Genomic DNA, 12,977 nt, shown 5'->3' on the forward strand with positions numbered 1-12,977 from the left:
ACAATCAAAAGTTACTCTATGAGTCCCCAAAAGGCAGCGAACAGAATTAAGCTCTCGAAATCACGGAAGGACTTTTAGATATATACACTTAGAAACACAAACATGCACACACCCATCCATATGCACATGTATATGTGTATATATTATGCACGAACGTATTAGGTCGTTTTTCTACTAATTGGCCACCACCATTTTATGAGAAGTAACACATCGGAAATAACAGTCATCAATGTAACCAATAACCAACAAAGTAATAAACCATCACGGGAATTTCAACTCTAGTCCTCACTGAATGACTGAGGACATCCATAAAGTCTAGAAAAACTATAAATTGTTCTTGGGTGTGTTCCATTTTCCACATTCATATTAGTTCAGCCGTATTTAAGAAAAAAGGCTCTTGAAACAACTAACATAAACACTTTGTACAGTCGGATAAATGTCAGCCAGGATCAATCAACACTATATTCAAATACAGTAAAAATAATATAGCATAACAGTTTAGAAAAAAAATTTTTTTCTACTCCCTGATGAAACAGAAAACCAACTGTCATAAGACTTGCTTAGGATAAAAACACACCAAATTTTTGTTTCATTAAAGTTAGAGTCTGCCCCCAATAAAAGACTTCAATAAATGACTCTGGATCTACTCCATTAATGAATTCAAAGAAATTCAAACACATAAGAAAGTAATTAGGAGTACACACAGGGAAGTAGGTCCTTTTTAGTCACATAAGGTCTACATGCTTTAGGCCTCCAGTATTATTTTCCAAAAGGAATCACCTAGCTTGTACTTTATGAAGTTAATCCCTCGATAAACAATTGTCAATTCTAATGACGTGGTTAAAGGTGGATTAGGAGCTAATCACCATCACCTTGCCTTTGCAACCTCACCATCAAACTTCAGGTGGCATCTGATAAGCACACCAATTTCTAAGAGGCTGTTTAGGGGTCCCTGAGCTGCTCTTCCAAATTAAAGGGAGGGACGCAGGAAGCTGATTTCTTTTGGAAGCTGGTGACCAAGGCAGGCTGAAGACAAAGACAGAAAACCATAATGTAACCACTCTCTAATGAGAATTCCCTGGTGCCTCAGATGGTTCAAGACTGCCTGCAGGAGACCCAGGTTTGATCCCTGGGTCAGGAAGATCCCCTGGAGAAGGGAATAGCTACCTACTCCAGTATTCTTGCCTGGAGAATTCCACGGACGGAGGAGCCTGGCAGGCTACAGTCCTGGGGTCACAAAGAGTCGGACACGACTCAGTAACTTTCACTTCTCACTTTAACCATCTCTGATAAGTGCTCCTGGACAAAATCATACGGCAAATGGTCCAATTTTCTCCTAAGTTCAATTTACTTATTTAGAATATAAACGATAAGGACATCCATGTCCAGGCTGGTCACCCCGACTGCAAGCTCGCAGGAGATACGATGCCAGCTTAGAGTGGATGGTCCCATGAAAGGCTCTTCCATTCTTAAGTCCTATGATTCCATTTACATGTTCTGAGTTCTACTCAGAAAAGGCAATCTGACTCCTCGGAGGAGTCCATAGAAATGCCAGGATCATCCTGAATTGTGTCACATATCTAGCAACGAGAGCCCTGAATTCTAACTTAGGTTACACTCACAATAACCACCAGTGGGTATGTCTCTAAAATTCACATGGCTCCAATTTCCCATCTGAAAAATGGAGACACAATAACTGCTTTCTAAGGGGGATGTAGATAAAGATAAAACTTAGGTGAATTATGCAAAGTCACAAATACCATACAGTTATATGAATATTGTCTTTTCTGTCCCACCCCACCCTCTTCTCTACCAAGAGGCGCCACTGAACAAGATGCAATGAAAAAAACAAAACACCAGCAGGATAACATGTCTACCTTTAATATACTTTATTTTCAAAAATAAAACAAGAAACACCCTTGATTAAAGTCTGCCCATCAACAACCTCAAAAAAAAAAAAGAAAAAAAAAAAAAAAGCTGCACACAAAGCCAGCCTCCCCAGGAAGTGTTCTGCTGCAGGGCAGCGACCCCTCCGTCATTATTAAACACAGGCGCAGGTAAAGCACTCTGGCTTCTATCAAAGGCAACATCAAAGAGCAAATATGCACCCTCACATGTTTAGAATTGCTATAAAACCTGAAAATGCAAGATCAATGCAGCAGGCCACGGGGACCCGTAAAGCCCAGAGGAAACCGCGGAGGCCAGGGGTCTCCCCGCCTAATGCCGTCCTGGGAAGGTGCTCTCTCTGGGTCCACAGCTGGACCCCATTAGGGCCCTTCCAGCTGCTCTTAAGATCACCTAGCAGCCCCGGCCCCCGAAAGCTAAGCCTGAGTTGGAAATTCATAAGAAAGTTATCTTCAAAGATAAGCTTCCTAGACCTTCTCTGACCCTGATGGACTTTTTCACAAGGAAACATTTGTGAATTTCCACCTAATGATGCCTGGGTACCCTCCAACACACAAGAACAGTGCAAGTGTAACTTTTTTCAATGATGACCATTCACAAAATTCCTTCAGTGTCGGTAACTTTCTGATAGAACACAGGAGGCCTAAGACTACACTTTTCATCGCCCCGTTTCTTCTCCCTCAATGGTGGTGGTTTAGACGCTAAGTCGTGTCTGACTCTTGCGACCCTGTGGACTGTAGCCTGCCAGGCCCCTCTGTCCTTGGGATTCTCCAGCCAAGAATACGGGAATCGGTTGCCATTTCCTTCTCTAGAGGATCTTCCTGATACCAGGGGTCGAATCCGGGCCTCCGGCATTGCAGGCAGATTCTTTACGGACTTAGCTATCACTTTTCAATGTCTCATCTTTGCTTCTTTTGTTCCTCTGTGCTTTCTCTTAACAATATGTTTGCTGGGCATCTATGCTATGCCAGGCACAGAGGATGCAATAAAGGGTGGAAGGGCAAAGACAGACACACGAGAAAGAGATGCAGGAATAGGTCAAGTAGGCAGGCGCCAGGAAGGGTGAGGGCATCGTGGATGCTCTACTGAGGAGGGGACATAACTGCGGAAATGGCAGTGTATCTACAGAAGGGTTGGAAAGATTGGCAGAACACTCTAATAAGACTCCCCTCTTCTTGATTGGTTGTTCCCCACTCTCCACTCTCTCCTCCAAAAGCTAAGGCTTTGGTTTCTGACCACTAGACTGTCCACCCAGACTGACACAGCAGAGCAGGAGCTGGGACTTAAAATTTATTAGCTGCCTTCTTTCTTTCCCATAACCCTAGGGCCCTTCATGCAAGCCAATCAGGACTCCTCTCCAAGGAAATGTAGATTTCAGTTTAAAAAGTCCTTTTGTGAAATCTATATACCATATCTCTAGCTTTTAGAACATCATGATATAAACCTTAAATACATATGACTGAATGAAAAAAAAGGCAATATGAAAAGGCTACATAACTGTATGATTCCAATTATATGACCTTCTGGGAAAAATGAAACTATGGAGATAATAAAAAGAGCAGTGGTTACTGGCAGGGAAGGGGGTGAGGAGGGCCGGCAGAGCACAGAGGACTTCGAGGGCAGTGGAAACACTCTGGAGGATGTTATAATGACAATCCGTACATGTGTCCACACCCAGAGAATATACAACTCCATGAAGCCTAATGTAATCTAGGGACTTTAGGCCATTATGGCATGTCAATGCAGGTTCATCCTCAGTAACAGATGCAGCAGTCTGCCAAATGATGCTGATAATGGGGACACTGGGCCACAGGGGGGTTCAGGGGGTGTATGGGAAGTTTCCGTACCTTCCCCTCAATTTTGCTGTAAGCCTAAAACTACCCTAAAAAATTAAATCTTAAAAAAGAAAACTAGGCAGTGTTATGTTATATTTCAGTACATTCCTGTGAGCATGTGAACATAACAACATGGGGGTGAATGAGTCGAAAAAAAGAGAAAAAACAATGACAACAACAATGAGCGCCTGCTCTAAGCGTCTAGTGTGTTTCCTGGATTCTTACAAGGGATGTGCATGAGAAAGTTTCATCACCGTACAGATGGGAAAATTGAGGCTCTGCTTCCTTGCTCTCCATAAGGGACTTCTCCATAGCTAATACACGTTGATGGCACATCGTGGCCACATCTGCACTAAGACCGCCAATGACACCACAATTCCTGAGACACTGTTGCCGGCAATCTCAATAGATGGCATTATAGGGCTGGAGCTCCTGGTTTTTCTTTTTTTAATGTTTATTTGCTTATTTGGCTGTGCTGGGTCTCAGCTGCAGCATGTGGGATCCAGTCCCCTGATCGGGGACGGGACCTGGCCCCCTGCACTGGGAACTCGGGAGTCTCAGCCCCTGACCCACCATGGAAGTGCCCCGACCAGAGTACTGAAATCATGCGTTCACAAGCTCTAACAACGATGGCAGCACAAGAAGATGAGATCCTACCATAAATCTTCAAGGTGAGAGAACCTTGCGGCCTCAGTTCAGTTCAGTCGCTCAGTCGTGTCTGACTCTTTGCGACCTCATGGACTGCAGCACGCCAGGCCTCCCTGTCCATCACCAACTCCCGGAGTTTACTCAAACCCAAGTCCATTGAGTCAGTGATGCCATCCAACCATCTCATCCTCTGTCGTCCCCTTCTCCTCCCGCCTTCAATCTTTCCCAGCATCAGGGTCTTTTCCAATGAGTCAGCTCTTCACATCAGGTGGCCAAAGTATTGGAGTTTCAGCTTCAGCATCAGTCCTTCCAATGAATATTCAGAACTGATTTGTGTAAGGATGGACTGGTTGGATCTCCTTGCAGTCCAAGGGACTCTCAAGAATCTTCTCCAACACCACAGTTCAAAAGCTTGCAGTCTACAATGAACCTAAATTCTGCACTAAAATGGGAAAAGTCTAGAGTCCATTCTTCTTCTACGATACAAGCAATGGAAAATATGTAAATAGAAATGCTCAAAGACTGCTCTATTACAAACAAAAGTAGTACTCATCTTTTTTTCTAATTATTGTAAGGAAGAAATTTATAATACTACTACTAAGCCCTCAAAATGAATTTTCTTATTCTTTCATTGTTTGTGAACCCTACTAGATCAACCATGAAAAGTGGCTATAAAACATTTTTTTCAAAGGCAAAGACTAAAGCAAAGAGCAAATTCACTTCACTTTTGCTCAAGGCATACACTAATTGAAGCAGAAACAAAATGTGAAATAAAAGGAGAAAAATAACACTGTGTACAAAGTTATGCCTTGGTCCAATTAATACAGAGTTAAACAAATTATCAACTGAAGGCATTCAAGGAGTTTCAATATTAAAAATCAGAAGAAAAATGGCTATTAAAATACACATGCACTTGATCTTAATAATAGAATCTATAGTAATTTCAAAATAGTAGCATTCTACATCTGAAAATGGTCCAATGATCAATGAAAACCAGTAAATTCATTCATACAGTAAAGTTTTTTTTTTCAATGTTTCCACCTTCATCTAAGACATTTTATATAAAACTGTACTATGTACATTTCAATCTGACCCTGGAATAGCTCAAATGGTAAAGAATCCATCTACAACGCAAGAGACGTAGGTTTGAGTCCTGGGTCAGGAAGATCCCCTGGAAAAGGAAATGGCATTCCAGTATTCTTGCCTGGGAAATGCCATGGACAGAGAATCCTGGTGGGCTACAGTCTGTGGGGTCGCAAAGAGTCGGACATGACTGAGCGACAAACACTTTCAATGTAAAATGCTAAAACTCGAATTATTTTTAATTAATCAGATTTCAAGTAGTCTCTTGACCTCAGAATGAGAAAGACTTCATTAGCAAATACATATAAGGACGATCAATGGTAATATTTTGCTATGTTTCTCCTATATGATCTTCAAGGGCCTCAGAGAACATTTAAATGATATACTAAGTCCATTTTTTCGTCCTACTGCGAAGCAGAGAAAAAACACAATGCTATTGAAAGTTCTAGAATTTCAACTCTTCCAATACTCACACACACAAAAAAAGTATCTGTATTTAACAGTAAGAATGTGGGAAGACAAGGCGGGGAGCAACAGTAAGTTCTTAAGACTTCTTTTCAGCTTCAGTCCCTAAACCATAGCTCTACTGAAACACAGCTACAGAACAACAGAATTAGAGTGAAATAATTACAATAACCCAGTGCACCCTAAACATATGAAGACTTTCAAACACAAGTGACTCTGCAAAAGCACAATCGCAGCCAATGCAGAGAATCACTCAGAGATAACTGTCAGAAAAGACGCATTTGCAGTTGTTGGAATGCTGCCCCGCCACGTGAGACCTACAGCAGAATGCTACGGACATGCTAAGGTACTCAGTCTCGTCTGACTCTTTGCAACCCCATGGACTGTGGCCCACCAGGCTCTTCTGCCCGTGGAATTCTTCAGGCAAGAATACTGGCGTAGGGTGCCATTTCCTACTCCAGGGGATCTTCCGGATCCAGGGATCGAACCCGAGTCTCTTGCATCTCCTGCATTGGCAGGTGAGTTCTTTAACACTAGTGCTACCTGGGAAGCCCATGGCAGAATGCTGCATTTGACTCATATTGTTGGAATTATCACAAGACAGCTTTCCAAAGACTAAGGATATACATAATACATCAAGATTTAAAAACTTCTGGGGAGCCCACATTTTGAGTTTTACGACTGCTGGTACGACTCAGTCAATTTGGATTAGGAGCACTCTTCCTTTTTATCTCCCATTCTGTTTTTGAAAGCACTTCTTTCAGTTTCTGAGTTAAAGCCTTAAAGAGAAAGCACAGTATTATGGTTATCAATTTTTGCAAAAGCAGAAAAAATCCTTTGAGCATTCTGGCCACTACCTTCCTTTCTCAACTGTTTCCTTCCTCTTTTGCCTCACTTTTTGAATTATGTGCTGTTAATAATAGATGATTCTCATGCCCATGAAACAGCAAAAAAAAAAAAGTGTGTATGTATGTGTGTGTTAAGGAACGGATCTTTGTATTTGCAGTGGTGGCCACAGATCTTGAGAACTGTTTCAAGTTTTCATAATTTAGAAGGTGCATTTGGAGGTGCTGGTGGGCATTTTGTCACTTGCAAGACAGGTTACTGAACGTCCTTCTTTACCAGCGCCCCCACTTCACCTCCCAGGCTGCTATGAGACTTAGCCAAGAGTGATAGATGTTTTAATTCAAGAGAATCCACTGCTCCTATAAGCACATGGTAAGTCACCCAAGTGAGCTGGTTATCGCGATGGTGGACCTTCACTTGCTAGTCCAGATTTCGACTGCATACATGTCTTTAGTTCAAATCAAGAGAAAAAAAGGGGAGAGTTGTCAGGAGCGATTTTGTTGCCCCTGGCTCTTTTGATTTGCATTGCTGGTAAATACGTATGCCGTCATTTGCCTCTGCTTTGCCTCACAGACGTCTACAATAAAATCAATATGAAGTGTATTCTTGAGGGTTGTCCAGGCCAGCCACAATGATACTGAGCATAGTTCTACAAATATAATCTACTAGTCCCCTCAAATAAATCTTGATGATACTTCCAGACCTTCTCACTGGTTGAGGATATTTTCCCTATTCAGTAGGACTAGGAGCCTTTCAAGGCTCTCTTTTTAAATAGACGGGTATTTATCTTTGCCGTTCCAATATATGAAAATGCATCCTAACAAAGACGTCTCACTATAACACCACAGTTGGTGCTTGAGCTCGGAGGCTATACAGGAGGAAAAGCATGAAAGGATTTCTTTGATCTCTGGAAGGGATCCCAGATTAGGGTGACAACCTGTCCAGGTTTATCCAGGACTTTCAGTGTTGGTCATCCAGGGCTATACCACTGCCTTACCCTGAATACTAAACTCAAAGCAAAGCTACAGATCAATTATGACAACGTTGGGCATCTTTTATGCAGGGATCCATCGACAAACAGTAAGTACAAGGACATCCCTGGTGGTCCAGTGGGTAAGCCTTCAAGATCCCAAAGCAAGGGGCCTGAGTTTGATCCCTGATCAGGAAACCAGATCCCACATGCCATAACTGAGAGTTCGCCTGCCCCAACTAAAGATCCCATGTGCTGCAAGGAAGATCGAAGACCTCATGTGCTGAAACTAAGACCCAGTGCAGCCAAATCAACAAAAAATAAATATTTTTTTTAAAACAGCAGATACAAAGATGAATGACAAAGCTGTTTCCTTTATCTCCTGTGGATGCTTAAGTCTTGTTCTAGAAAGGTAAAAGGAAGATCTCATAGGGTAAAGAGAAAGAATGAAGGCTCAGTTTTTCTGACAGACATCCTCTAGGTTCAGGAGAACATTTCACACTATATTTAGACTAGCAAAGCAAAAACTGACATAAAAACGAGCTTAGAAATGAGAGGGGACTTCCAGTTTCAATAATACGGTGGTCCGAGATAATGCACTCCTTCAAAAATTAGAAAGATGTAAAAATCTTGGATAAAATACAATAATGAAAAAAGTTAAGTACATATTCAAACTCAAAGAAGTGAAATTCCCAGAAGAAAGCAACAGCCAGAGTAGAAAGCCCGTAACTGGAAACATTAGCAGATCTATGGTCCTAAAGGACAAGGGCTGGAGAAAGCCCTCAGGAGGAGAGATCCTCAGACTCTTTCACAAAGCCAAGGGTCTGGAAAGACTACTATCTTCAAGTCGTTGATTCAAGAAAGTGGCAAGGAAACGATGCTGGCAAGGGCTCTGGTAGGCAAAGGAAGAGTTCCCTATGAGTAACCAAATCTCTGAACACTTTCCACATGTACTTACAGAATCGAAATGTACATGGTTTGCATAGTTCGGGAACCCCCAAGCCATAAGTTAACATAAAGCTGACTCCAAACCAATGAAACGCGCGAAACTGGCAGAAGCTGACATAAAGCCACTTAGAAAGAACTCTCCCGAAGCCCAGAGCACATGAGGCTTCCACAGAAAACAGACACCCCAGATGAGCTCACAGTCGAAAATCAGAAACATACACAAAGTACTCAACTGCAGAAGCGTCAGCAGAAACAAGATAAGCACCCCAAGATCTTGTCGGAAAGAACAATCTGAAAGAGACCCCTTGTGACTCAGCTGGTAAAGAATTCGTCTGCAATCAAACCCTAGGTTAGATCCCTGCGTTGGGAAGATCCCCTGGAGAAACGAAAGGCTACTCACTCCAATATTCTGGCCTGGAGAATTCCATGGACTATACCGTCCATGGGGTGGAAAAGAGTCGGACACAACTGAGCGACTTTCACTTTACAATGTTCGGACACAACTGAGCGACTTTCACTTTACAATGTTAACAGAAACATAAAAGGAGGAAAAGAAATCACAGTGAAAGGACACATTTGAAATGAAATCAAACAGAACATCAACAAATGAAAAATGCAGCCACTGAACTTAGGAACACAGCATTTGGGTTAAACAGCAGATTAGAAGCAATGAAAGCTAATTTAACTGAAAAAGAGAAGAAATTATGCAGAAATCACTCACTCATTCAACAAATGCTTCTATTGTTCATTGTGCATCCATTCTAAGCGAGTCACTCTTGTAAACAATTGGTGCACGTTGTTGAACAAAACAAAGACTTTTGATCCTAATAGAGCTTACGTTCTAGTGGATGAAACAGAAAAGTGAAAAAAAGAGAAAATATAAAATAGATAAAAAAGAATATATATAAAGGAAAAAGTACCAAGAGGAGTTCCACAAATGAAAGAGAAAGAATGGGGAAGAGGAAACATACAACATCAATTGAGAAATTTCCAGAATGTTCAAAAGAAACAGCATCAACACATTTGAAGAAGCAAAATAAACAAATTTAAAAATAGATGTAGACATATCACAGGAAATCTACAGAACCTCAAAACAAACAGAACATCTTAAAAACCAACAACAGAAATTTTCTTCACTAAATAATGATGCTATTTTGTTCAACATAAGAGTACATGTTTAATGTACTTAACGTCTGCCCAATACAATTTAACTCACAAACTTGATGACATTTACTATGACTGGTTACAAATATCTTTACTGTTTGCACATAAGTAAATGTGTTGAGAAATGTTAATTGATTGGGGTGGGGTATATATCTGATACCCTCCCCCAGTTTGCCTAATCAAGAGGCTAACCATATTCTGAGAAATTATGAAACTCATTTTTCCAACAAGTTAGTGAAAATCTTTGTGTATAAATTTACCATTCTTCACATGGACAGGTAGCTATATAAATAAGTAAACGGATATATTCCTGCTCCACAAGCTTTAAGACTGAGACATATAAAAATATCACAACTGAAAAAGTAAAGGAAAGGGTACAACTTCAGTTTCACCAACATCTAGTTTATCAATAAATCACTGTGTTTGGTCTTTCAAATTTCTATGTACATAGGACCTCATTCATCCTTTCCACTTCAAAAAATCAGTCACTGATTAAGCCTTTCAAAGACGATGTTCTATATTCATTTTGTTCACAAAACTTTATTTAACAGAAAAGTAAAATAGAGCAAAACAAAGAATATATTTTAAGAGTAAGGCCCCCACCACTGCAGAGATAATTGGTTGTGCACATGTGTGTGAGTGTGTGTGTGTGTGCATGTGTAAGAAATATATCTTCTTCCCATAGTAAATGAAATGCTGTGCTAAGTGAAGACCACTGATTTCAAAATTGCTACTATGTGAATAACAACAGCAAGACAAAGATCTCTTATTGTCTTCTCCAACTAAAGAGATAAATTCCTATTAAATGCTCTTTTCTTGATTTCATTATACACATTATTATCTTTAATGTCATTTAACCTTTATATGATAGTCTACACTAAAAATTTCACAATTTTAGAAGAATTGCCTTTTATGCTATTTATATGTTATCCTAGTTCAGCTAATTCAATCAAAATCACTATAAATTATGAAAGCATAATCATTTTGATGTGATAAGCCTCACAAATATTTTAAAACACAGATAACAAAAATAAGTATATATTATAGGATTAGAATTTCTTATTTTGTATCAGAATTGAATAGTCTCAACAACATTAAATTCTTTTCTTAATAAAAATAATTTTAATGCTACCACATTAGATTTTGGCCCATTACTAAACCTACATACATATTCTAAGCATATTTCTCAATCAAATCAGCTATAAAAGTACATTTTTTAGATTAACTGGTCATATAATTTACCCAAAAAATTAGCCATAAAAGATCAAGAAAGATAAGCTTATCTACAGGCACCTCTACTAAAAATCTAACAGTGTTTGTTCTCTTACTAAATAATGCAATTGTGGAATAATTTATCTGCTTATTGGATCAAGATGGATCATAACATGTTCATCCCTGATTATGGAGCCACATTCATCCTTTTTGCTATTATTTATCTCTTCAGCTGATTCAACATATCAGACAAAGAGAGAATATAACATTATTTAACATTATGAGAAGAACCATTAAGTAATAACATTCATACACTTTTCCACCTATGCTTGACTAAAAAAGACTGAGACAACCATAATCTAGATTTATACTTACTCCCACAAGACCAACAGAAAAGCCTGAATACACCTGAATGAATGTGTTGAAAGTAGAAGATTCTGTAAGATTTTCTCTTTGAACATGAGGAAAGAATTAGGAAATCTAGTACTGGTACATCCCTATAAATGTGAATGAATGGAAATTAGGGTTAAAAATAGGAACACAGAAATAGAGGATTTTATATTATTCTTCAATATCAAAAGATATTTAAGGAAGAAATATCAAACACCTGTGGAAATGGTTGCAAAGAAGAGTTTATTTCTATGAGTTTCATGAGTATCAGTTTAGTTCAGTTCAGTTCAGTCGCTCAGTCGTGTCCGACTCTTTGTGACCCCATGAATCACAGCACGCCAGGCCTCCCTGTTCATCACCAACTCCCGGAGTTTACTCAAACTCATGCCCATCGAGTCAGTGATGCCATCCAGCCATCTCATCCTCTGTCGTCCCCTTCTCCTCCTGCCCCCAATCCCTCCCAGAATCAGGGTCTTTTCCAATGAGTCAACTCTTCGCATGAGGTGGCCAAAGTATTGGAGTTTTCAGTTTCAGCATCAGTCCTTCCAATGAACACCCAGGACTGATCTCCTTTAGGATTGACTGGTTGGATCTCCTTGCAGTCCAAGGGACTCTCAAGAGTCTTCTACAACACCATAGGTCAAAAGCATCAATTTTTCAGCGCTCAGCTTTCCTCACAGTCCAACTCTCACATCCATACATAACCACTGGAAAAACCATAGCCTTGACCAGATGGACCTTTGTTGGCAAAGTAATGTCTCTGCTTTTTAATTCATGAGTATAGTTCCCATAAATGCCTTCAATGGAAAGCTATGAATAGAGTCAAATATCTACACGGAATCTTAGAAGGTAATTGGCTTAACTATTATTTAAAACATGTATCATTTTCATAATGGTAGGCAACTGCACTAATAGATTCTCTATATTTTATGTATTTGGAATGCATTCTGCTTCGTTTGCAGATTTAAAGGAAAAAAAAATCTGCAAACTAGCATCCAAAATGTACTGTAAAAGAAATACAGAAAGTGTAACCACTAAAAATGCTTCATATTTATTTCTGGATAAAAATGTTTGCAAAATACTTTACCAGCAATAACATTCTTTAAAGAGAAAACAATGTAAAAATAAAAAAGTATTTGCTTCTGATTTAAATTTCTAATCATTGATATTTTTACCCTCCTGCAGACAGAGCAATAACCAGCACACACACATACACATGTGAACACGTGCACATTTATCACAGTAGCATTGCTATTGAGTTCACATTAATTAAATGAATGTTTATACATTTACGAAGGCAAATCTAACGGAAAATCTATAATATTTTTATCAGTTCTATCACCATTTTCATTTCCAGAAACTCAATAGACATATTTTTGAATTTACAGACACAATTGAAGATTTAATTAATTAAACAAAAACTAAAACTCTTAACTCTGGGAACACATCTGTCAGTTGGTAATACTTAACATCTCCTAGGCAGTCTCCATTTGTGGTGTAATAAGTTAAGC

At 39.6% G+C, this 12,977-nt stretch overlaps 1 protein-coding gene across 20 annotated transcripts in view; it reads right to left on the reverse strand.

The window, feature by feature from the left end:
* The window catches only part of TCF4 (transcription factor 4), a 379,471-nt gene that overhangs the window by 320,078 nt on the left and 46,416 nt on the right, over nucleotides 1-12,977 (reverse strand). The gene's annotated exons all lie outside the window — the stretch shown is intronic.

Source organism: Muntiacus reevesi, chromosome 4, assembly GCF_963930625.1.
Source record: "Muntiacus reevesi chromosome 4, mMunRee1.1, whole genome shotgun sequence".
NCBI classification, from domain to species: domain Eukaryota; kingdom Metazoa; phylum Chordata; class Mammalia; order Artiodactyla; family Cervidae; genus Muntiacus; species Muntiacus reevesi.